Source organism: Wyeomyia smithii, chromosome 1 (assembly GCF_029784165.1).
Source record: "Wyeomyia smithii strain HCP4-BCI-WySm-NY-G18 chromosome 1, ASM2978416v1, whole genome shotgun sequence".
NCBI classification, from domain to species: Eukaryota; Metazoa; Arthropoda; class Insecta; order Diptera; family Culicidae; genus Wyeomyia; species Wyeomyia smithii.
Genome location: NC_073694.1, coordinates 132,442,806 through 132,467,990, shown reverse-complemented (window position 1 = coordinate 132,467,990; position 25,185 = coordinate 132,442,806). Strand labels below are relative to the sequence as shown.

Sequence of the window (25,185 nt, the reverse complement as noted above, 5' to 3'; positions counted from 1 at the left end):
AAACGGTCTCTCAAAGAGCGTTCAAAGCGTTCCTACGCTGACATGCTGAAGAAGACCGTTACCACTTCTCCCGTTACTTCGAACCCCTTCGATCTGTTGCCCTCTGAGGAAACCGATTCTGACGATTCACCAGCGGGAGCATCTTACGCCAATCCTGGGGAGTCTAGAAAGAGGAAAAGTGTTTCCTCTCCTAAACTTCCCAGAAAAGGTCCTAAGATTTCTCAAAGTGAAATGAAGGTTACAAACAAACCAAACAGTGCTGCGGAAAAACCGAAGCAAACTCCTCCTGGGCTGGCAAATTTAAAGTCCCAGAAGGAGTTCCCAGCACTGCCAGGAACATCTAAAACCCCAGTTGCTCCTTTTACACTCCCAGTTGATGAAACAAACTCTGGATTAGTGAAATTTTCTGACATTGTGGACTGGATTTTTGAAACTTTCAATGTACCCGATCCAATTAAAATTTTTCTTACAGCATTCCTCCCAACAGTTAGATCATTTTTGAAGCAGTTGACTGCCCAATGGCCCCTTCTTGCAGCGATTGTATCCTTCGATGCCTAATTCATCTGCGTATACGAAGGATTCTATCTCTGTCTTACAGTGGAATTGTAGAAGTATTTTACCAAAAATTGATTCGTTTAAAGTTTTGATAAATAAAAACAAATGCGATGCATTTTCCCTTTGTGAAACTTGGCTTACTTCAAATATTGATCTCAACTTCCATGATTTTAATATTATTCGCCTTGATCGAGACACCCCATATGGAGGAGTACTTTTAGGGATTAAAAAGTGCTATTCTTTCTATCGTATTAACCTCCCCTCGATTCCAGGCATCGAAGTTGTCGCATGTCAAATGACAATACAAGGTAAAGAGCTTTGTATTGCCTCAATATATATTCCCCCCAGAGCACAGGTTGGGCAACGGCTGCTCTTTGATTTAATAGAACTTCTTCCCTCGCCACGTTTGATTTTGGGAGACTTCAACTCTCATGGCGTGGCTTGGGGTTCCCCATACAATGATAACCGCTCCTCTTTAATCTATAACCTTTGCGATGACTTCGACATGACTATTTTAAACAACGGTGAAATGACACGTATCCCGAAACCTCCAGCGCGCCCAAGCGCTTTGGATCTATCCTTATGTTCGACGTCGCTACGGTTGGATTGCACATGGAAGGTAATCCTCGATCCTCACGGTAGCGACCATCTGCCTATTCTTATTTCAATTACTAACGGGTCAACTCGCATGCGACCAATTGACATTCCGTATGACCTCACACGAAATGTCGATTGGAAGTTATACGAGGAAATGATTTCAAAAGCGGTCGAGTCGATTCAACATCATTCACCACTTGAAGAATACAACCTCCTCGCGGGCTTGATTCTCGACGCCGCGTTGCAAGCCCAAACGAAGAAATATCCCGGCGTAACGATCAAAGAACGGCCTCCCACTCCGTGGTGGGACCAAGAGTGCTCCGATGTCTACACGCAAAGATCCGACGCGTTTAAGGCCTACCAGACGGGAGGTATACCTGGCGACTATTTACGGTATTCGGAGCTTGATACCAAGCTTAAAAGCTTGGCTAAAGCAAAGAAACGTGGATATTGGCGTCGGTTCGTGAACGAGACGTCGAGGGAGACATCGATGAGCACTCTTTGGAACACAGCCCGAAAAATGCGGAATCGCGTAACGGTCAACGAAAGCGAGGAGTCTTCAAGTAGGTGGATATTTGATTTTGCCAGGAAAGTATGTCCGGACTCTGTTCCTGAGCAAAATATTGTTCGCGATGCGTCTCCGGGCCACGACGCGATAGAATCACCTTTTACGATGGCAGAACTTTCAGTTGCCCTCCTGTCCTGTAACAATAACGCGCCTGGATTAGATAGAATCAAATTCAACTTGTTGAAGAATCTACCCGGCAATGCCAAGAGGCGCTTGTTGAACTTGTTCAATAAGTTCCTGGAGCAAAACATTGTACCGCAGGATTGGAGGCAAGTGAAGGTGATCGCCATCCAAAAACCAGGGAAACCAGCTTCTAATCACAACTCTTATAGGCCGATTGCAATGCTATCCTGTATCCGGAAATTGATGGAAAAAATGATACTCCGTCGTTTAGACCACTGGGTCGAATCAAATGGTCTACTATCAGAAACTCAATTTGGCTTCCGCCGTGCCAAAGGGACGAATGATTGTCTTGCGTTGCTTTCAACAGATATTCAGCTGGCGTATGCTCGTAAAGAACAAATGGCGTCTGCGTTCTTGGACATTAAGGGGGCTTTTGATTCCGTTTCTATTGACATTCTTTCGGGTAAACTTCACCGACAAGGATTTTCTCCAATTTTGAACAATTTTTTGCACAACTTGTTGTCCGAAAAGCACATGCATTTTACGCATGGCGATTTGGCAACTTTTCGCATTAGCTACATGGGTCTTCCCCAGGGCTCATGTTTAAGCCCCCTTCTTTACAACTTTTATGTAAATGACATCGACGAATGTCTGGCAAATTCATGCACGATAAGACAACTTGCAGACGACAGTGTAATCTCTGTTACAGGAGCCAAAGCTGCCGATTTGCAAGGACCATTGCAAGATACCTTGGACAATTTGTCTGCTTGGGCTTTACAGCTAGGTATCGAATTCTCTCCGGAGAAGACTGAGATAGTAGTTTTTTCTAGGAAGCATGAACCTGCTCAGCTTCAAACACAATTAATGGGTAAAACGATTTCTCAGGTTTTGGTACACAAATATCTTGGTGTCTGGTTCGACTCTAAAGGCACCTGGGGTTGTCACGTGAGGTATCTGATGAAAAAATGTCAACAAAGAGTGAATTTTCTTCGTACAATAACCGGACAATGGTGGGGAGCCCATCCAGGAGACCTTATAAGGCTTTACCAAACAACGATATTGTCTGTTATTGAATACGGGTGTTTCTGCTTCCGCTCCGCAGCAAACACACATTTGATCAAACTGGAGCGAATACAATATCGTTGTTTGCGTATCGCCTTAGGTTGCATGCAGTCGACCCATACGATGAGTTTGGAGGTTTTAGCTGGAGTACTACCATTGAAAAACCGCTTCTGGAGCCTGTCTTCTCGTATTCTAATCAAATGTGAGGTCTTGAACCGTCCCGTGATTGAAAATTTTGAAAGGTTAATCGAACTTAATTCTCAAACCCGTTTTATGACATTGTATTTCAATCACATGTCCCAAAATATTAACCCTTCTTCGAATATTCCAAATCGTGTCGACTTATCAAATACTTCTGATTCTACTGTGTTTTTCGATACATCCATGATAGAAGAAACTCGTGGAATCCCGGATCATTTACGCGTGCAGCAGATCCCTAAAATTTTTTCCAATAAATATCGAAACATCAACTGCGACAATATGTACTACACTGACGGATCACTTCTTGATGGGTCCACTGGCTTCGGTATCTTCAATAACAATTTAACCGTCTCCCATAAGCTCGATAATCCTGCTTCTGTTTACGTCGCAGAATTAGCTGCAATTCAGTACACCCTAGGGATTATCGAAAAAATGCCCACGGACCATTATTTCATCTTTACGGACAGTCTCAGTTCCATTGAGGCTCTCCGATCGATGAAAGATGTTAAGCACTCTCCGTATTTCCTGGGGAAAATACGGGAACATCTGAGTGCTTTATCCGAAAAATCTACTCAGATTACCTTAGCGTGGGTCCCTTCTCACTGCTCGATACCGGGTAATGAGAAAGCGGACTCTTTGGCTAAGGTGGGCGCAACAAACGGTGATATTTATGAAAGACCAATTGCCTTTAATGAATTTTTCGCACTTGTACGTCAGAATACGATCATCAGTTGGCAAAATGCTTGGACCAGAGGGGAATTGGGAAGGTGGTTACATTCCATAATCCCCAAAGTATCGACGAACCCGTGGTTCAAGGGGTTGGATGTAGGTCGGGATTTCATTTGCGTGATGTCCCGGCTTATGTCCAATCACTATAGATTTGACGCGCTCCTCCGTCGTGTTGGGCTCGGGGAAAGTGGTATCTGTGCCTGTGGTGAAGGTTATCACGACATAGAGCATGTGGTTTGGTCATGCCCTGTACACCGTGACGCCAGGTCTAAATTAATAGCTTCCCTGCAGGCCGAGGGTAGACAGCCGGCTGTTCCTGTTCGTGATGTCTTGGCGAGCCGTGACCTATCCTACATGTCCCTTATATACGTTTTCCTGAAATCCATCCACGCCCCAGTCTAGTCCCGTTCCCCTCCGTCTACACCCAACAAAACGACAAAACACGTTTGAACCTTAAGCACAAAACCAGCAACCAGACCCCGCACAACAGAACCAGGACCCAAGGACTACGAGCCTCTGTCCCAACTCACGACATCGTGGCTCAGCAGAACGAATCCATACATGCCATTCGACGATTATCAGACGACCATTGAACAACAAAACACTGATTGGAAATCCCATGCTAGTTTTAAGTTAGACTTAATTTCAGCTCGTAGTCGGCAGCGAGGATAAAAAATTTGCTTTAGTTTTTAAGTCATCAGATATAATTGGCGCCGTTAAACATTAAATTGTATTTGTGCCGTGTCAAATAAATGTTATGTGAAGAAAAAAAAAAGTTTTGACATCTCTTTGATTACCTTTCGGCCGTTGCACGTGAACAAAGAAGCAGCTTGTGACAATTTACAGGTAATTACTTCTTAATTTATCACATTTAACGATATGAAATTAGATAAGAATGCCTGTCAAACCGCTATAAGCCGAATCGTTTCATTTTTAGATGCCTAAAATTTACAAAATTTCACAGCAGAAGGATGTTTTCCTCAAACCCACTATTTTTGCTCTAGAAATACCGATGATGATCTTAAATATTATTAGTCTGAACTATTTCCATACACGTCTGTAGATATAAAGGTGGGTCAAAGTAAAAATTTGGTGGACCAAAATATGTTTTTAGTACTTCGTAGAAATTTTGATATTTCTGAGATATTTTTCAATATATTGCATTGTTGAACGGTGTATATTAAAATAGACACTTATCTTTTAACAATGGTATAATAGAGTAGGTATTTATGTTGAAAAAATGTGTTTGTTTTTAATGAACTGTGCGAACACTTCCCAAAGCTGGCCAAAATACCCCCGTTACCCTACAGGCTTATGAGCTTTATATAATCAAGTTCAAAAGAAAAGCATTTGCAGTACTCAACCTCTATTGGCATGAATAGGGAAAAATGCTGATCAATTTAGGATTTAGATACTGGTTTTATTGTGACTGATTTTGGCAATCGAATACAATAAACCGAACCTCTTGCTTTTATTTGTGTGAACAGCATAAATGATGTTTACGATTTTTGCTTTCCAACAATCGAGTTGTTTATTACTGACCCATACATCATCGTATGGAAACCGGAGGATCTTACTGCTAAGTAATGAAAAAACTTTCTCGCTAGCTTCCGTGTTGATCAAATTAACTACCTGTACGAATAATATCTCTCCTTTTCTCTTGAGCCCTTCAATGGTCCCTGCGAGAGAAAATTGATAATAAAACTTCACGACGACGGACGCCTCGCAAATGTTCTCTTGCCGGTTCCATATCCTCACCAGTGACAATGACGCACTAGCTCCGCATTATCGATATAGACTGATAGCCGCCTGAGAGCAGCAACTATACAGCAGTGTAGTTTAGTCCGTTGCGGATAAAGTAAAACTTTTAGGCTGTTTTGACCCGAGGTGGGTTGTTTGTTGAGGATTTCATCTCTTCGAACACTATGACCAGTAACTCGTTCTTTGCCGTTCTACTTCATAGCTATTTAATAAATTCCAACTTTTTACAGCGCACTCAGTCGGAAGAACAAGTTTTACGAGCTCGAGACATTTTCCGGAAAGGTGAAATTTTTGCCGAAAAGCTGCACGAACTCAGGGCGAAATTGATTTCCCGTCTCTCTGGTAAGATTGGACTGGCAGGCTTCGAATAGCAACGCAACGGGTTGACGAAAATCGAGCCAGAATTAATTTTCCGGCTGAAATTTGTTTCTGCAAAGTTATTAAATTACTTTAGCTGTGTGAATGGATAAATAAACCTTGAGCATTAATAACGATTGGTTTGTCGTGATATTATTGACCTTCGTCAATAATTTAATCTGTAGAAAGATTTTTTTCAAGCTGATCAGTTGGTTGTTATTGAGCAAATGATTTGAGGATACGTAAAAATTCAATCGAACTTTTTTGATTTGAATGAAACTTTGCACACGTATCTGACTTAGCAAACTGAGCATTTTCCAGACTCAAGGGAAATTTTTTCATAGGGCGTATGTATTTTGGTATAGGTTTATTCGAAGTATTGTAGTTCAGAATTTTTTGGTTCCATAGAAAAACCATTCTAGAATACATTGTAGGGAACTAATGATGCCTTGTAGACAACATGTAAACCGTTGAAATTTTTTTTGTCTGGAGAACAATTCTAAATGAACACTAAATATTAATTCACAAACGAAAAGAGTTGAATTTTTTCCCAATTCTTTTTTCAACTTTTGATTATAACAAAATTTCTTTTTTTATGAGAGGGTTTGTTAGTAGCTGAAGTAATTATAATAACTATTAGAAAACAATAATGTTGTGCGGACAATCACCAATGGTGCTCCTCAAAGCTTAACCTTGTCAATTTACTTAACTTTGTCAGACCAATCTAAAAAAAAACTCCATTCATCTTTATGATGTGTTTATTTTTTGGCTAGAGAAAAGAAGAGAAATATAAATACGCAAATAGGAACAGAATATATCTATACTTTTTTGCAATGGATTGCATATGACACGAACACCTTTTCCTTTTACGGCAATGCCTTTCATCGCATCGCAGAACAATGACTTTGTGCATATTGAAGGTAAAACAGGAGGATTTGAAATAAACATGCTGTACAGGACTGTACCCAAGACTGAATCTCGAGACACAGCTACGCTAACTCTATCAGACTTAGAATTTTTGTAGACAGACTGAATCTCGAGACACAGCTACTCTAATCTATCAGACTTAGAATTTTTGTAGACATTCTGCGGTGTTCAATCAGCTGGAATGTTTTTGAACTCTCATTAAAAAAAATCGAAAAATATATGTTAGCAATTTCGCAATCAAGCCTTTATGCCAAACACTGCCGAATGTTTTTTTATGTCTAGGAGAGCAGCTCTAGCAGAATAACCACCAGATTTGTTAGCTTGTATTATATCTCGTATCTGAGCAATTGATGAGTAGTGTAATGCCCAAGGCGAAATTCAAATTGTTCATTTGCAGAAATTAAATTTTTATTTATGTATGATATTTTTTATTAAGAAAGTCCATTGTGCTCTCAGAAAGATATTTAATTCAAATGTTAAAAATCCCATGGTTACCAGATGCTTCCATATTGTGAAAATTTCTGGGTGGAAATTGGATTACATGGACGAGTGGCTCCATTTTCAATTGAGCTCACAAAATTCAAATACGAATTATGCACACTCTCAAACTGCTGAGCAAACCTTTAAACCTTTCCTTTTTTTGCCATAAGAAAATTATCATCATCTTCCATAACTGGAATTTTGGTTTGAAGGTTCCTTAAGAATCTTTGACAGCTTCTAAAATGGTTTTAAATATCATTTCATATTTCAACTTTGGTATCAAAATTTTGACTTGTCAGAAGAGTAAGTCTATGTTTTATCTCTTTCTGTGAATGTTTAAAAACAATTTGAAGAACAGGATCATGAAAATAATGCTATTGCGATCATTTTTCAAACGAATAATTAGTTGAAAATTTTCGTCAATTATTGATGAATCAAATCTCACTTGAGGCTTCGTAACGGAGTAATTTCTGGCATCAATAAGCGGAATAAATAATCATTTCATTTTGCAAATCTAATTCATTATTAAAGATATTCTCAATATGAGTTTTACATCTTTCCCAGCTAGCTTTGTGATAATTAAACACGGAGCTCACGGAGCTTTGATCTGTTAATACCAAATCGATCGTTGATGGATTCATTACAGAACTTAACAGTTGGCTGCGCAATCTGTGTACCTATAATAAACAGAAGATCGAGTTTCGAATCGCAATGGAGCATCAAGGCTTTGCTCTTTGTATGGAAATAATTCAACATGGTTTTGCCCTACAGTTGGTTAATTTTTGCTTGAATTCCACGTTATTGTGCAAAAGATTAGTATTGATTGGGGTGCAACTAGCACTGGTATAGAAAAATCTCCCCTTCTGTAAACCTTAACCTGTTATGCGAAAAAAAGACCAAGAAATACTCAAAAAATCTACTCAAGAAAGATGAAAGAAGAAACCATCTAATGAATTTTACTACGCAAAAAATTCATGTAAATTTACCTTTTTCATTGATTTATGTTTTTAGTTGTATGAATAAATAACATGTAACAGAAATATTAACGAAAAGTCACAGCAATCGCGGGTTTTACATTTACAGCTCTCGGGTAATTTAAACTTGCGGATTACCAGTTTTCACGCTCGTATTTTTTTGAATACTTTCCCGTGTAAATGTATAAATATTCTACTCTCCCGTGAGGTCTAAATAATTATAGATTTTCAAACATCAATACCACAAGTTTGGTTAATGAAAACTGGTAACAGGACCAATTAAATGTTGTGTACATTCCACTTGTACGTGAAGGTTTGGTTACAAAACTTATTTCTCTCAAATTATATCCGTGTAGTAAGTTCAAATTCTTTAACCCGAATAGTGGAAAAAGAAGCAAGTAGATAATTTTAGTGAGATAAGAACATAATTTTTTTCGAAGCTTTTAGCTTATGTTCAAGTAGTATGTAGGGGTAAACAGGGTAAGACCGCCCGGCGGGGTAGGAGCGCCCACCGTGGTTTTACTACCAAGTGTTATAATATTCGAACAATTTACTTAATAGACACGTTAAAGTATAATTACATAACATTTTGCACCCCTTTCTGCTGCGGCAGTGCAAGAACGGCCACAGACAGGCTTCGGAAAAAGACTGCGGTGTGACACTATATTGACAACTGTTCTCTCTTTTTACTCTAACCGCCTCATGAATAAGCTGTTTATGAGAGCTCACATACAGCTGAAGCTTACACAGGAAACGGAGCTGTCTTGTGTTGCATGAGACAGCTCATTCTTGCGCATGTATTCAGTTCGTTTAGACATGGTAGCCTAGTTTTGTTCATTTTGTGGATGTTCTGTTGATTTGGCCTGCGCTGTTGACAGCCTGCCGATCAGCTGCGGCTGTCATCGATGATATTGACTCGCACTTCTACTTTTCTCCTCTTTCTACACTCGGAATACACTTTTTACCCCGTAATTGTTTTTTCACTTTCCAGACTACAGTTTTTCTGTATCTGACTACATCGGAAAGAAGCAGAGTGTACTGTAGGAAGTTACCAACACATTCACACGTTTGTGTGTCAAAACTAGTTTGTTTTGGTTCTTGTTCCACGTGATAAAGTGTCGGGTAAATTTTTTTTAGGACATTTGCGAGATGGAAATATGAAATGGAAACGAGATAAAATGACGGTGGCGATAATGACTAAAAAAACAAATTGACAGCTATCCCTATTATAACGCATACCAATGCAACTACACTGAACTGCGAAAACGTGTTCGAAATTTGGCAGAGGCCATGATGAACACGAAGCAGCTTGTTTTATATATTTTCCTGTTGTTGATATTATTCCTCACACGAGCAAAAACGTGTTTTGCACTGTCTCGCTTGCATAATAGCATCGGCCTTACTCTCGTGAATCTTAATCACCTGACAGCCCGCTCGGATTTGTGCCGAAAGATTTCGCGCTGTAAAGGCTGTCATTGGCGACAGCATGGAAGAAAAATAACAGCCCGTTTGGCATTGCATGTGTGTGCTGTCGTCAGTTGCTGTCGGACTGTGTACCGAACGTGTGGGAAGCAGGGAGTGTTGTGCAATACAATGAGAGCCGGATTAGTTGTAAATTTGCTGTCATTATCTTACGGTCATTTTCAGAAGCCTGCTGACAGAAATAAACAAAAATAATCTTCAGCTAGCAACCGATTAATGCGCTATTGTTTTGCAGCTACGGGACTGAAGGGTTTTCTGTCTAAAAATCTATTGTTTTGTTTTTGAATATACATTTAATCGCTTGCCTCAATCGGTCCTCATTCGAAAACATCGATAGACGTGAGTAATCCAGTAATTTTGACTAATTTTTCGGTGGAATATGAAAATTGTCCACTGAGGTTAAAGCCGCCCACTATACATGGGGTGAAACCGCCACCTCGACATTCCAAATGGAATATTGACAGGATAAGTAAAGTAGCCTCCCCAGCTGGTCTCGAGGTACGATGCTGGCCTAACAATTCAGTCGTCGTTCGTATCGTCGTTGTGTCTAGTTTTATGAACTCAATTTATTTGATCAGTTTTCTGAGGCAACCAAGTGTCATATCTGTACAAATAATTTGTGCCATAATTTTGAGAAAAATGAACCGTGAAATACATATTTCATTGACTTTGAAGCAAAAATTACGTATTATTAGAGCGGTTGAGAAAAAGATCTGTTAACAACTCAAATAGCCCTACAGTTTGGTCCTCATAGAGCGTGGATTTAAAAATTAAAAAATCTAGCGGTTCCACAATTTTACATAAACAAGCATTAGACTCTGCTAGCTATGCTAAAGAATGGGCAGTACAAATCATATTGATATTGCATGTATAATAGCCGGGAGAAAGTCCGCGAAAATGCAATGGAGAAAAATATTATAAAATAACCTTTTTTTGTTTATTCATTTTTATCTTGAACTTATATCCCATTCAACCATGAAAGTGCATCAGTTACTCAAAATATCATAAATTTTAATTCAATCCAACACAAAAAAAATTAATTTTTATCATTTCGCTAAATTCACGGTTTCGCCAAATTTTTTTTGACCGTGATAAAATCGAAAAAGCACTGTATATATTTTATTCAAAAAAAAATATTATCTACAACTTTGCCAAAGACACTATACCAAAGTCAACCGTTTTGGTTCTAACAATATTTATTATCCTCAAAAAATGGTGGGCGGTCTTAAGCCTGTATCAGACTAACCGTTGCAGCGGTCAACCGCTACCGTTCCGTTCTTTTTCGACCAATCAGAACACAGCGGTCGACCGTCGCTTGTTGTTGTTGCAAAAAATAGAATTATTTCTATTTTTGCCGCCAACCGTTCCCAACGGTTGGCGACTGCTGTCATTGTCATGGCGAAGGCAAACGTGCCTCTTCTCACCTACACGATTTCACATTTAGAGACATGTCAAATAAAAATGTGTGCTTCTCTTTTTGGCACACACGACAACCAGTCAAAACATTGATAGCACCGGCAACGCTGGTTGGCGACATCAATTTTCGACCAACGCACACTGGCAAAAATGAATCCAAATTCCCACTAATTAAAAGCCGTTGGACTGGATACCTTAAATATAGCATTTCTTATGTAAAATTGGCAAATAAATCGATAGGTGATATTTTCATTCTGTGCAGGGCACGGGAAAGGGTCTATATTTCCAAAACTACGCAAAAATAAGGTGAAAAGAGGCGATAAAGACCATTTCCCGTGCCCTGTCCAAAATGAAACCATCGCCAATCAATTTGTTGACCAATTTTACATAAAAAAGGCTATATTTAAGGAATCCAGCCCATCGGCTTTTAATTAGTGGGAATTTGGATTCATTTTTGCCAGTGTGCGTTGGTCGAAAATTGATGTCGCCAACCAGCGTTGCCGGTGCTATCAATGTTTTGATTGGCTGTCGTGTGTGCCAAAAAGAGAAGCACACATTTTCATTTGTCAAGTCTCTATATGTGATCTTGTGTAGGTGTGAAGAGATTCGTTTGCCTTCGCCATGTCAATGACAGCAGCCGGCAACCGTTGGGAACGGTCGGCGGCAAAAATAGAAAAGATTTTATTTTTTGCAACAACAAGCGACGGTCGACCGCTGTGTTCTGATTGGTCGAAAAAGAACGAAACGGTAGCGGTTGACCGCTGCAACGGTTAGTCTGATACAGGCTTTACACGGCTCGTGGGCGGGCTTACCCCGCATGAAAAAAAAAAAATCTGCAGATTTTCAATGCATTTTTAAAATTAAAAAAAAGTTGGTAAATAAACAAAAATATTTCAGTTCCCATATTTTAGTACGGGTATTGAAGAGAAGAGCCTCTTTCCAAAGAAAAAATGAAATCGCAGCCGCAACTTTTTTTTTCTATAAACAGAATTGCTTTAGGGGGCGGTCTTACCTCGCTTACCCCTACCAAACATGGAAAACGAAGAACTGAGTGATGAAAGTTCCGTCTGCTCCCGGATGAACAAGCAATACAATAAAGCTGTAAAAACGACTTTAACATTTTCGATTTGCGTTAGCCAGAGGAAGTTTTTTTTATTCTCGCTTATTTTCCGTAGGTCTAGTTCCGCCACTGTTGTTTGTGCCAATCACCGATGCCTGGGGAGGCGCCAACGGCCTTACTTCCTCATACGATGGAAGGCGTGATGCCAGAGATTTTTCGCCTCAGAAAATCTCCCGGTGTCGGCTAGGATTGAATCTAGACCAGTTGGGTTGATTGTGAGTGGATCACGCCACCTCACAACCATCGACATCTATGTCGGCCGTTACCAACCACACTAGGCCCCGGCCCAGCCGGAGGAGGTTAATGCATGATATATTAAAAATGTCCACTTCGGTTTAATATAATCCTTATGCTCTAATCGTGAAAAACTTTCTTACAAAATAAATGCATTAAACTCTTACGAAAGAAACACAAAACGCATGTTTCCTCGATACGGGTAATTATGATATCTGCAGTTCTATGTTTTTGCATCTATTCCTAGTGACTCTGCAAACCAGAATGGTCTCATTATCTGATGCACGTATAATGATTGGATTTTTGGGAATCCTGACAAATAATATAATTCTACTAACAAATCATAGGTAATATGAATAATAAAAAAAGTTCATTAAATCTTATGTTTAATGTCTCAAATATTATATTCGTTACGCATTTTTTGTCGAGCGTTACGTTTTACTAATGATAAATAAATACAGTTAATAAGTAAATATATAATACGCAATTAAATTTTATAATGGATATTTTTCAAATACATTATAAGATTATTGTAACTATACGGGGTGAATATAGAATATATTAATTTAAATGTTTCGAATAAACCAGCTGGCACACATTTTGTTGCTGAAGCGATACTGAATACCTTTCCACCTAAAAACAATAAATTATTTTGTCACCGTAAGTTGGTTCCAAACTGCGCTGTAAGCCATTAACACCCTACTCAAGCCCGCTCTGATCGCCATTACTACCCGTTTGTCATCGAACAGGATGTGGCGTTTCACGTAACAATTGGCCGTGCCGTAGTATACACGTGTTTTCAAGATATTCAGCATGACAAATGTCGACCGACGATGTTCTCCCACATCACACGTTAAAAATCGTCGTTTCTATCGAGACACATTTTAGAACGCTTTTCGCTTCTTGGGAACCAGCGATCCGAATCCTGCTCCAAATCTACACCAAAGAGCGTGGGTCTCCTGCCGCGTTCATCCCATAAATAATCACTCTTCTTCATGAATTAAATGATATCTTCTGGAATGAACTAGTTTCACCGCTTTCTCCTTTTATATTGTTTTTATAGCATCGTTCCGTTTCCGCTGATGTCGTAAGGTAGTCCAACCTTTCTCAGGGGACGTTGCATTTACCCTAACTATTACACCCCCACATATACTCCCTTACAGGGCAGACAGGGGTCTTCTGGTGTCACTCGTTATGCCATACGTTTGAGCGGATTCGAGAGTGAATCAAAGCGTGATATTTTTTCCGCTCGTTACGCCAGATTGGTACCGAAAGCGGGCATTCGTTTTCGCACAAACCAGTCGATGTTCTGTCCCGTGGTGAAGCTGTTAGCACTGTTCACCGTAATGCTCCGAGGCACGTCTCAACAATCAAAAAGCTGAAACAAGTGTCAGAAATTTAATTATTGAGAAGCGGATCGTGACTTGCCGTACTTCGTTTCGATTTATTGCCTCTTCTGATGTGCAAAGAGTCCACTCCAGCCGGGCTGGAGGTTAACATAAGTGCATTTGTAAAAACGAACAAATTGAAGACCCATTAACGTGCTGTTGGTATTCGAATGTAGAAGCGCGGTGATTCACCTGAAAAAGGGATGCGCATTGTTACAAATTGCAAGTGGCACTGTCATTTTAAATGTTGGGTAGGCATATGTTTTTATTTGCTCGCTTGCTTTTTTATTTGCTTGCTACTCTTTACTAAACACAAATTAACCCACCTTGCGGTTCTCATAAGAACGGTTAGCGTATACACTTCAATTCAATATTTTTCGTATGCTAGTACGTTGCGCAATTTCTTCAATTTGTCGGGCGTTTTGCGAGCTAATTGAGCGGGAGCAATGTCCTGGTGTAAAAGTACTTTTCATTCGCTATATCTAACCGCTTCACCTCGATTACAGCAAGCAATTGATCCAATAATGTGCAACAAAATGTTTTACAATGTTCAAGATAGTCGACGCGAATCGCAAAAAATATTGGGTGCCGCTCAAATTCCCTCCCATCGCCCGTAATCAATACCAGATTTTACGTAGAACGTTTTGAAATTTTTTTATTTCACCAGAGATATTCTTTGTGATTTTTTTTCAGAAATATTTAGCAAAATTTTTTTTGATCACTAAAAATATAAACATGGTTGATAAGTTATAATTTTTTGAAGCAGGTAAGAAAACTTCGGTTTTTTTTTTCTATAGAAATATTTTTTTTTCTTTATCTAAATATAAAAATAAATGGCGACCTAGATTTTTTTCCAAATGAACTTTCTATAAACATCATACATGGGGGAAATATAAAATTTGGATCCTCATCGTAGGGTAGAGCGGGGCTAGTTGGTCATTTTTGGTCAAAGTGCTCTGTAACTTTTTGTAGGAAACATTATGGCAAAAACTCATTACATGGGGAAATGTTGTGTTAAGTCTATAGCATCTAGAACAAATATAAACTGTACAGAATAGTTTATGATTTTGCGGATATTCTATGTTTTTGAGTGGATGTCGAATTGGCCAACTAGCCCCTCAGCTGGGGTAAGTTGGTCAGGGTGTGGAGTAAATTGACCGTTCATATTTCGGAAGGACAATTCAGTTTTTATTCCTCACTGCATCAGCGGCAGCCTGTAGCATCTCAGCGGAGGTCAAACCATATCCGGTTTTTTGTTTATACGTTCGCATTCCGAAATCCCAAACCATGAGAGAAGTAACTCAAAATTGCATGAAAAAAATCGTGTTACTCTTTCATACCTGACAAGAAGTATATGTTGAAATATCCCTAATAGTTTGGTTGGGAACTAAATCAAATACAATAAGGATCAAATTGAGAACAGGGGTCAAATTCTAGATTCGCATCTGCAATTAAAAGCACAAAACTATAGCTACATTATTTTTTTTTTTCGTTGAAAGCTTGCTTACGCCGAAATTTCCATCAGATAGAAAGCATTTGTCGATGCATTAGTGTACGTTATAGTTATTTTAGATCAATGACTAAGCATTTATATTGCACAAAAAAATATTCATCAAAATGACGATGAAATGGAGATAACTTTTACCAAATAGTTTATTGCTTCAAATAATTGGTTTTGCTAAACAAAGCAAACGCTGTTTTCGCTTGGATTAAGTTTGCGTCACGAAATGCACTGTTCCTGAAATTGCATTCACTTGGTTACTTGCATTCATTTATGATGTGCATATGACCAACCAGCCCCGCTAGTATGTGACCAACTAGCCCCTTATGTATTAAATATGTAAATTAGTTGAAATATATGAAAATAAAATTTTGGCGAAAGTTTGCTTTACACAACTTAAAACTAACGAAAATGACTCTCATAATACGTTGAGCCATGTTCATTTCAATTTGGCTAGCTTTGTTTAGACAAAAAATTTCAACATGAAAACCGAGTAGAATTGATGGCCAATTTGGCAGCAACCTGTATTTATTATACGTTCTAATTAAAACTGTACTTCATTTTGTCATTTAGTTTCTCTGGTTATCTACTACGTATCACCCATATAATACGATTTTTTAGATATGTAGATTCGAAGATATTCTCATTGACCAACTTGCCCCGTAACCAACTAGCCCCGCTCTACCCTACCTAATATTCGAAAAAAAATGCTCTCATGTATGTATGGAAATTTTCCATAATTAGGGTGGTAAATCTCGATTTCGCTAAAGCCGCGAAAACCAGCATTGGCCGCGAAATTAGCAAAAATCCGCGAAATGCTGCGAAAACCAGCAACATGGACAAGTCTAAAGATTAATGGGCACCTCGATGGCAACGGGAGGCCTTTTCCTACGCAACCTCCTACATAGTATAAGTAGCAAGCATTTTTGCATTTTTAAAAATACGGACAGTGAGATTGATATTATAATTTTGGTAAGTATTCGGAACGCGGGCGGTTTCTTGAACTTTTCCAGTTTTTTATTGTTTATCGTTGCACTTTTTTGCCGTCTTCTAAAGAAATGGTTGCCGCGAAATTACCGCAAATTTTGAATATTCTCTATTTTGCCACCTGTGAATTTTCAACTGCCGCGAATTACCACTGTCTCTACCCATAACTTTTGAAGGAAATTGATGCATATTCCAAGTTTCTAGCAATCAAACAAGTATTCACTTCTGTTGATGCAAGCGACCATAAAACATCTGAAACAGTATGTTTACAGGTATTGAACAGCATGCATTTTTGCTCCATACATTGTTGGAATGATTTCAAAACCGGGTAAGCAAAGATTTCGGCAATTCCGTTCATTTCGTCCTTTTATTGTCAAGTTCACCATGGTTCCGTCTAAAAATATTTCGTTGAAGGAATCATTTGTGGGATTCTATGGGAAGAAATTGGTGTAATAAAAAGATTCCAATGCACTCATGTAATGGAGGGGTGTGGTATGTAACTGTTACCGTATACAGTATAGACATAGTACAACTTGTGCTTGTACCCTCAGAAGTAGAGTGTGTAATATACATAGGAAGGGACAAGACAGGACGAGATAGAAAACAACTGCTGCTAAAACATACTAGCAGCGTAAAAGTTTTATTCTTTCAATTTATTTTTCCATTATGTGCACAGTTGTGTTGGTGACTTAGAGGTTATAAGAGCAGGAAGTTGTTTTTTGCGTTTCTCTCGTGGAAATGATAAGCGTTCACTTTATTTTTCGACTAAAATCTTATCCTGTATTCAAACGGAAGCGAAATACAAATATCAGCTCACTTTTCCGAATAATCTAGAATTTAGAATATTTTAACCCTCCTAGCCAAAATGAACCGAATTGTGTGTTTGTTTTCAATTTATTAATTGGGACATTTGGATGAAAATTTGAAAGTCAAACGGATTTTTCGAAGAGCTTGAACAAATAAATATTGTTAAACCCCAATAGTTTAGACTCAGCAATTTTTACAGTCAAAATAATTTAATATAAAATACTATTTCGATGTTGCAGTTAATTCTATTTTTTAAGGAGAACAAAAAGCCATTATTTGATGTTTTACGTGCAATAAATTTTTTAAAAACTTTCGAATATACTTTCATAACATCTGTGACAATTAGCACTAGAAGCACACTGCTAGGTTTATAAAGTCGTCCTACTGGGATAATGTGCACATTAGGTGAAGACAGAGAGCAAACGGACGGTTCTCTTGGCAGCTAGTTCCTAGATCCTTGCGGCGGTGCCGGAAATATTCACAAAAAGTAACTTACGGAGCAGGAAAACTTTTGCATACGGGATGTTTTTTTTTATTCGAAGAAAGAAATTTCGTTAGCTTTCATCCCTATCGAGATCGGAACTCGGCATAAAGCAGTATGGAACGGTACGCAGAGCTATTCGTCTCTTGCGCATATGTGTGCGAATGCGTGTCTTCTTTCAAACATGAGAGGGGTTTGGATTTTGATCCCCATGTCAAATTTGAGAATGTCAGCCGGAAGCTAGCAAGCGAAATCAGGCGAAAGCTGTTCTTCGTTCGAAGAGATGGAGCGAACTTTAAACGTGAAATAAAAATTTCATTACCAAGTTTGACGGGATGTAGCATTTTCAATTCACAGCATAATAATTAAATTTAAAAGAGCTCTTACTATCAGAAAGAAAAAAATTGTCCTGAATGTTATTCACTCTTTTAATTTTGTAGATATATTATCACAGAAAGAAGAGTTTTGAAGATGTGTTTTGTTAACAGGAATACTAACTAGGTGTCTGATATGAGCAATATGTTTCAATAGCGAAATTCTTAGTATCCTTTTATACTTACTTTTTATCTTATACCAAGCAATAGAGAATAGCAAATTCTGTATTATTTTCTTGTTACTACAATGCATAAAATGATTTATTACAGAACTCAAAAATATTTTGTAACAGAAATGCAGGCTCTGTTAGTGAGAATATTTTCCGCTTTCATACATCAAACTGTTCTCGTACAGCAAACCAAAAATATCAGCAACGCGTACGCAATTTTTTAAAATCACTTGTTGTTTTTTAGAATAATTTTCACTTTCAGCGTAGAATTTCAAATTGACATTCAGTAACGTTATACAAACATATTTGTTTTATAAAAGTTAAGACAATTCTCTAGAACTTATCCCACGGCAACTTTTTTCCATCTCTTTTCATTATTCAGATATTTCTTTTTTTGACGTAGGACTACGTCTAACCGCACTATATCGAGATACATTCCGCGAAAACTAAAACCAAGATGTAACGCCGGAATGAAAGATTTCAAACGGTTATACTGATGTAACCACATGATGGATCACAATAATCAATATGTCGTTGGATTGATAAAATGATGGACAATTTTGTGATTCTTCAATTTTCAATATCACTTCATTGTTAAACAGTGAAAATTGAATAAAAGTTTCAAGGTCAAATTTTCACCAACAATGTACCAATCATATGGGAGCACGCCTAGCACAGACTTCATGAATAGACACCAACTGCATGCTGTGATATCCTGTATAGCAGTGGCAAAAAAAATTTGACAGAATCTCCCCGTCCCAATAGGTCAACTAATGTTAGTTTCCATGAGCCTAGACTATTTTGATGTCTTGAAGGTGAAGCTTTCTCGGAAACTTCGTAACCACCTCCACTATAAGACAGTATGACGTTCTGCTGTTAATAAATATGTTAATGTTAATAAAACTGATGTCTTGAAGGAAAACATGCTGGCACAGGCAACAGTACTGCACCGAGCATTGTATGAATAGAGCGCTGGTCATTCGTCGTCTATCAGTGCAGAAAAACTCGATATTCATTTGTGTGCAGCCAAGCCAAGTGAAAACTACATTGCCGCTGTTGACGCACGGTGGGGCGTGGAACACAATCGAATTGCCGTTTGAATTGTCTTCTTCTTCTTCTTCTTGTTTCGTATAGCAGCAAATATCAGAATTCAATTTGATTTTTCGGGTATCGCAGAATACGCTGCGCCGCCGGGGACAACAGAATGCGTTGTTTATTTTTGAACTCTACATTCTGCTTTTTTTCAGATTTATTTAAATAACTGAATATGGTATTTGAAAGACAATAGAAAACAAAAATGCTCCGTACATATCTTTGAATAGTTAGTTGAACGAGCTGTACTGATGATTATATTTTACTAGCTAAATGAATTTAGTCCAATATGACAATATTAGTTGCATCCTGCGGTGGCGGTATAGAGGAAAACCAAATTCATTTCATCTTGATATTAGAGTTCCGACATTAGTATTTGTGTTTGTCAATTAAAATTTTTTTTTGAATTTGCATTTCCAAGAAAATATTACTCTCCATAACCTTACTTGTAATTGAACAACGCTATGCAAACATTAATTGCCGTGGCTAATGTTGTGCATCACTCTTGCCCAGTTTATTTTCGAAAATAACAGACATATAACCTACAAATATGATATCTTAGTTGTTCTTTGGTATCTTGAAACTAATCAATTTTTTTCTGATTGATTCTGTATACTGATAAAATGTTTAAATTGACCTGAATTGAATGTTAACATGTTCATAAAATTCTATGTCAATTTCAAATTTTCTGTGAATATACATTTTCTACTAAAACTGTCATTCATTATCTATATTTTTTCCACGAGCTTGTAACTGCAGGAAAAAAATTGTTGTGACATATTTGCCGCTTTGTGATCGGTGAGTGAGCCAACTTTAACAAGACAAATAGATATAGAAGGAAGAAGTTTAATTTCTACTAAATCGTACTCAATTAAATATTTTATAGAAGGTTGCCTTTTCGCGTATTAAAGAAAATTCGCTGTATTAGAATGAAAGGTATTCATCAATAGCCTGGAAACCAAATTTAGGGGGAAATTTGGGTCTAGAGCTCTATAGCAATATTTTAGAGAAAACTTTCTTCAACAAAGTTGTTACATCATCATTCTGTGCCGAACACGCATCAGTACTGGACGTGTTTGGTGATCGGTCCGATAGAGTATAAAACAAAAGACGTGTGAACAAGTGTTGGCATTGTTTGCCTGGTCGAGTGAAATAAATCCGGGTTCAAGGTCGTTCCTTTGTGCAACTGTTTCGCATCGTGACTGCCAGCTGGTGCGTAAGCCGATTTGGCTGCTGGCTGGATTGTGCTACAGCAGTGGACGAGACACAAACGAGGAAAAAGAAGAAGCCATCAGTGTCAGCGAGTCGTATCGCTGTGTGGAGTGATCTCACACCTGGCTCGCTGCTGGTGGCTGTTTGGTGCTGCTGTATTGGTGCTGCTGGCTGTAACGGCTGCTACTTCGAACGATCGGACAACCAACCTTACTGGAAGGGAGAAATAAAAAGGTACGTGTTCTTGTCAGCGCTAGTGCGCTAAACATAGCGCGATGGATGTAGATCCCTCGCCTCCCGCGCCACCATCCCCGAACCCCTCTGACCCTGACCCTTCTGTTACCCCCTCCCCTGTTCATTCTTCAGTCCCCCCTCGCCCCAGGCTTTACCCAGACGGAGCCCAGGGCAGCTTTACTGTTTATTTTCGGCCAAAGGCAGGACCGAAATCGAAAAAGTTGAACCTCTTGCAGATTTCTAAAGACCTGACGAAGGAGTACAAGGGCGTGACCGAAATTTCCAAGGTCCGGCCTAACAAGCTCCGTGTCGTGGTCGGTAACCTGAAAGAGGCCAACGATATAGCTTGCTCTGAGCTCTTCACACGCGAGTATCGCGTTTACATACCCGCACGAGACGTGGAGATCGACGGTGTCATAACCGATTCGAGTCTGTCCGTCGAGTGTATACTGCAAAGTGCCAAAGGGTGCTTTAAGAACAAAACGTGTCCCGAAGTAAAGGTGCTCGACTGCAAGCAATTGCGGTCAGCATCGATCATCGGTGGCAAAACAGTATACACTCCGTCAGACTCGTTTCGAGTTACGTTCGCCGGGTCTGCACTACCAAGCCACGTCTCGATCCACCGGGTTCGTCTCCCTGTGAGGCTCTACGTGCCCCGCGTCATGAACTGCCTGAATTGCAAGCAGTTAGGCCATACAGCCGCCTACTGCTGCAATAAGGCACGTTGTGGCAAGTGTGGGGAGTCTCATGCGGAAGATTCTTGCAGTGTTAACGCTGAAAAGTGTATTCACTGCGAAGAAAATCTGCATGAGCTCTCGACATGTGCGGTGTACATGCAGCGCAGGGATAAAATAAAACGGTCTCTCAAAGAGCGTTCAAAGCGTTCCTACGCTGACATGCTGAAGAAGACCGTTACCACTTCTCCCGTTACTTCGAACCCCTTCGATCTGTTGCCCTCTGAGGAAACCGATTCTGACGATTCACCAGCGGGAGCATCTTACGCCAATCCTGGGGAGTCTAGAAAGAGGAAAAGTGTTTCCTCTCCTAAACTTCCCAGAAAAGGTCCTAAGATTTCTCAAAGTGAAATGAAGGTTACAAACAAACCAAACAGTGCTGCGGAAAAACCGAAGCAAACTCCTCCTGGGCTGGCAAATTTAAAGTCCCAGAAGGAGTTCCCAGCACTGCCAGGAACATCTAAAACCCCAGTTGCTCCTTTTACACTCCCAGTTGATGAAACAAACTCTGGATTAGTGAAATTTTCTGACATTGTGGACTGGATTTTTGAAACTTTCAATGTACCCGATCCAATTAAAATTTTTCTTACAGCATTCCTCCCAACAGTTAGATCATTTTTGAAGCAGTTGACTGCCCAATGGCCTCTCCTTGCAGCGATTGTATCCTTCGATGCCTAATTCAACTGCGTATATGAAGGATTCTATCTCTGTCTTACAGTGGAATTGTAGAAGTATTTTACCAAAAATTGATTCGTTTAAAGTTTTGATAAATAAAAACAAATGCGATGCATTTTCCCTTTGTGAAACTTGGCTTACTTCAAATACTGATCTCAACTTCCATGATTTTAATATTATTCGCCTTGATCGAGACACCCCATATGGAGGAGTACTTTTAGGGATTAAAAAGTGCTATTCTTTCTATCGTATTAACCTCCCCTCGATTCCAGGCATCGAAGTTGTCGCATGTCAAATGACAATACAAGGTAAAGAGCTTTGTATTGCCTCAATATATATTCCCCCCAGAGCACAGGTTGGGCAACGGCTGCTCTTTGATTTAATAGAACTTCTTCCCTCGCCACGTTTGATTTTGGGAGACTTCAACTCTCATGGCGTGGCTTGGGGTTCCCCATACAATGATAACCGCTCCTCTTTAATCTATAACCTTTGCGATGACTTCGACATGACTATTTTAAACAACGGTGAAATGACACGTATCCCGAAACCTCCAGCGCGCCCAAGCGCTTTGGATCTATCCTTATGTTCGACGTCGCTACGGTTGGATTGCACATGGAAGGTAATCCTCGATCCTCACGGTAGCGACCATCTGCCTATTCTTATTTCAATTACTAACGGGTCAACTCGCATGCGACCAATTGACATTCCGTATGACCTCACACGAAATGTCGATTGGAAGTTATACGAGGAAATGATTTCAAAAGCGGTCGAGTCGATTCAACATCATTCACCACTTGAAGAATACAACCTCCTCGCGGGCTTGATTCTCGACGCCGCGTTGCAAGCCCAAACGAAGAAATATCCCGGCGTAACGATCAAAGAACGGCCTCCCACTCCGTGGTGGGACCAAGAGTGCTCCGATGTCTACACGCAAAGATCCGACGCGTTTAAGGCCTACCAGACGGGAGGTATACCTGGCGACTATTTACGGTATTCGGAGCTTGATACCAAGCTTAAAAGCTTGGCTAAAGCAAAGAAACGTGGATATTGGCGTCGGTTCGTGAACGAGACGTCGAGGGAGACATCGATGAGCACTCTTTGGAACACAGCCCGAAGAATGCGGAATCGCGTAACGGTCAACGAAAGCGAGGAGTCTTCAAGTAGGTGGATATTTGATTTTGCCAGGAAAGTATGTCCGGACTCTGTTCCTGAGCAAAATATTGTTCGCGATGCGTCTCCGGGCCACGACGCGATAGAATCACCTTTTACGATGGCAGAACTTTCAGTTGCCCTCCTGTCCTGTAACAATAACGCGCCTGGATTAGATAGAATCAAATTCAACTTGTTGAAGAATCTACCCGGCAATGCCAAGAGGCGCTTGTTGAACTTGTTCAATAAGTTCCTGGAGCAAAACATTGTACCGCAGGATTGGAGGCAAGTGAAGGTGATCGCCATCCAAAAACCAGGAAAACCAGCTTCTAATCACAACTCTTATAGGCCGATTGCAATGCTATCCTGTATCCGGAAATTGATGGAAAAAATGATACTCCGTCGTTTAGACCACTGGGTCGAATCAAATGGTCTACTATCAGAAACTCAATTTGGCTTCCGCCGTGCCAAAGGGACGAATGATTGTCTTGCGTTGCTTTCAACAGATATTCAGCTGGCGTATGCTCGTAAAGAACAAATGGCGTCTGCGTTCTTGGACATTAAGGGGGCTTTTGATTCCGTTTCTATTGACATTCTTTCGGGTAAACTTCACCGACAAGGATTTTCTCCAATTTTGAACAATTTTTTGCACAATTTGTTGTCCGAAAAGCACATGCATTTTACGCATGGCGATTTGGCAACTTTTCGCATTAGCTACATGGGTCTTCCCCAGGGCTCATGTTTAAGCCCCCTTCTTTACAACTTTTATGTAAATGACATCGACGAATGTCTGGCAAATTCATGCACGATAAGACAACTTGCAGACGACAGTGTAATCTCTGTTACAGGAGCCAAAGCTGCCGATTTGCAAGGACCATTGCAAGATACCTTGGACAATTTGTCTGCTTGGGCTTTACAGCTAGGTATCGAATTCTCTCCGGAGAAGACTGAGATAGTAGTTTTTTCTAGGAAGCATGAACCTGCTCAGCTTCAAACACAATTAATGGGTAAAACGATTTCTCAGGTTTTGGTACACAAATATCTTGGTGTCTGGTTCGACTCTAAAGGCACCTGGGGTTGTCACGTGAGGTATCTGATGAAAAAATGTCAACAAAGAGTGAATTTTCTTCGTACAATAACCGGACAATGGTGGGGAGCCCATCCAGGAGACCTTATAAGGCTTTACCAAACAACGATATTGTCTGTTATTGAATACGGGTGTTTCTGCTTCCGCTCCGCAGCAAACACACATTTGATCAAACTGGAGCGAATACAATATCGTTGTTTGCGTATCGCCTTAGGTTGCATGCAGTCGACCCATACGATGAGTTTGGAGGTTTTAGCTGGAGTACTACCATTGAAAAACCGCTTCTGGAGCCTGTCTTCTCGTATTCTAATCAAATGTGAGGTCTTGAACCGTCCCGTGATTGAAAATTTTGAAAGGTTAATCGAACTTAATTCTCAAACCCGTTTTATGACATTGTATTTCAATCACATGTCCCAAAATATTAACCCTTCTTCGAATATTCCAAATCGTGTCGACTTATCAAATACTTCTGATTCTACTGTGTTTTTCGATACATCCATGATAGAAGAAACTCGTGGAATCCCGGATCATTTACGCGTGCAGCAGATCCCTAAAATTTTTTCCAATAAATATCGAAACATCAACTGCGACAATATGTACTACACTGACGGATCACTTCTTGATGGGTCCACTGGCTTCGGTATCTTCAATAACAATTTAACCGTCTCCCATAAGCTCGATAATCCTGCTTCTGTTTACGTCGCAGAA

The 25,185-nt window shown here is 39.6% G+C and overlaps 1 protein-coding gene and 1 long non-coding RNA gene across 9 annotated transcripts in view; one reads left to right on the top strand and one right to left on the bottom strand.

Annotated features, from left to right (window-relative positions):
- LOC129717991 (cadherin-87A) overlaps positions 1-25,185 on the top strand; it is a 434,657-nt gene that overhangs the window by 256,155 nt on the left and 153,317 nt on the right. The window lies entirely within an intron of this gene.
- Positions 13,137-14,749, bottom strand: LOC129717994 (uncharacterized). The gene is made up of 3 exons (XR_008726785.1): positions 14,301-14,749; positions 14,020-14,166; positions 13,137-13,964 (listed from the first exon to the last, which is right to left on the bottom strand). It is a non-coding gene; the product is annotated as an uncharacterized LOC129717994 (long non-coding RNA).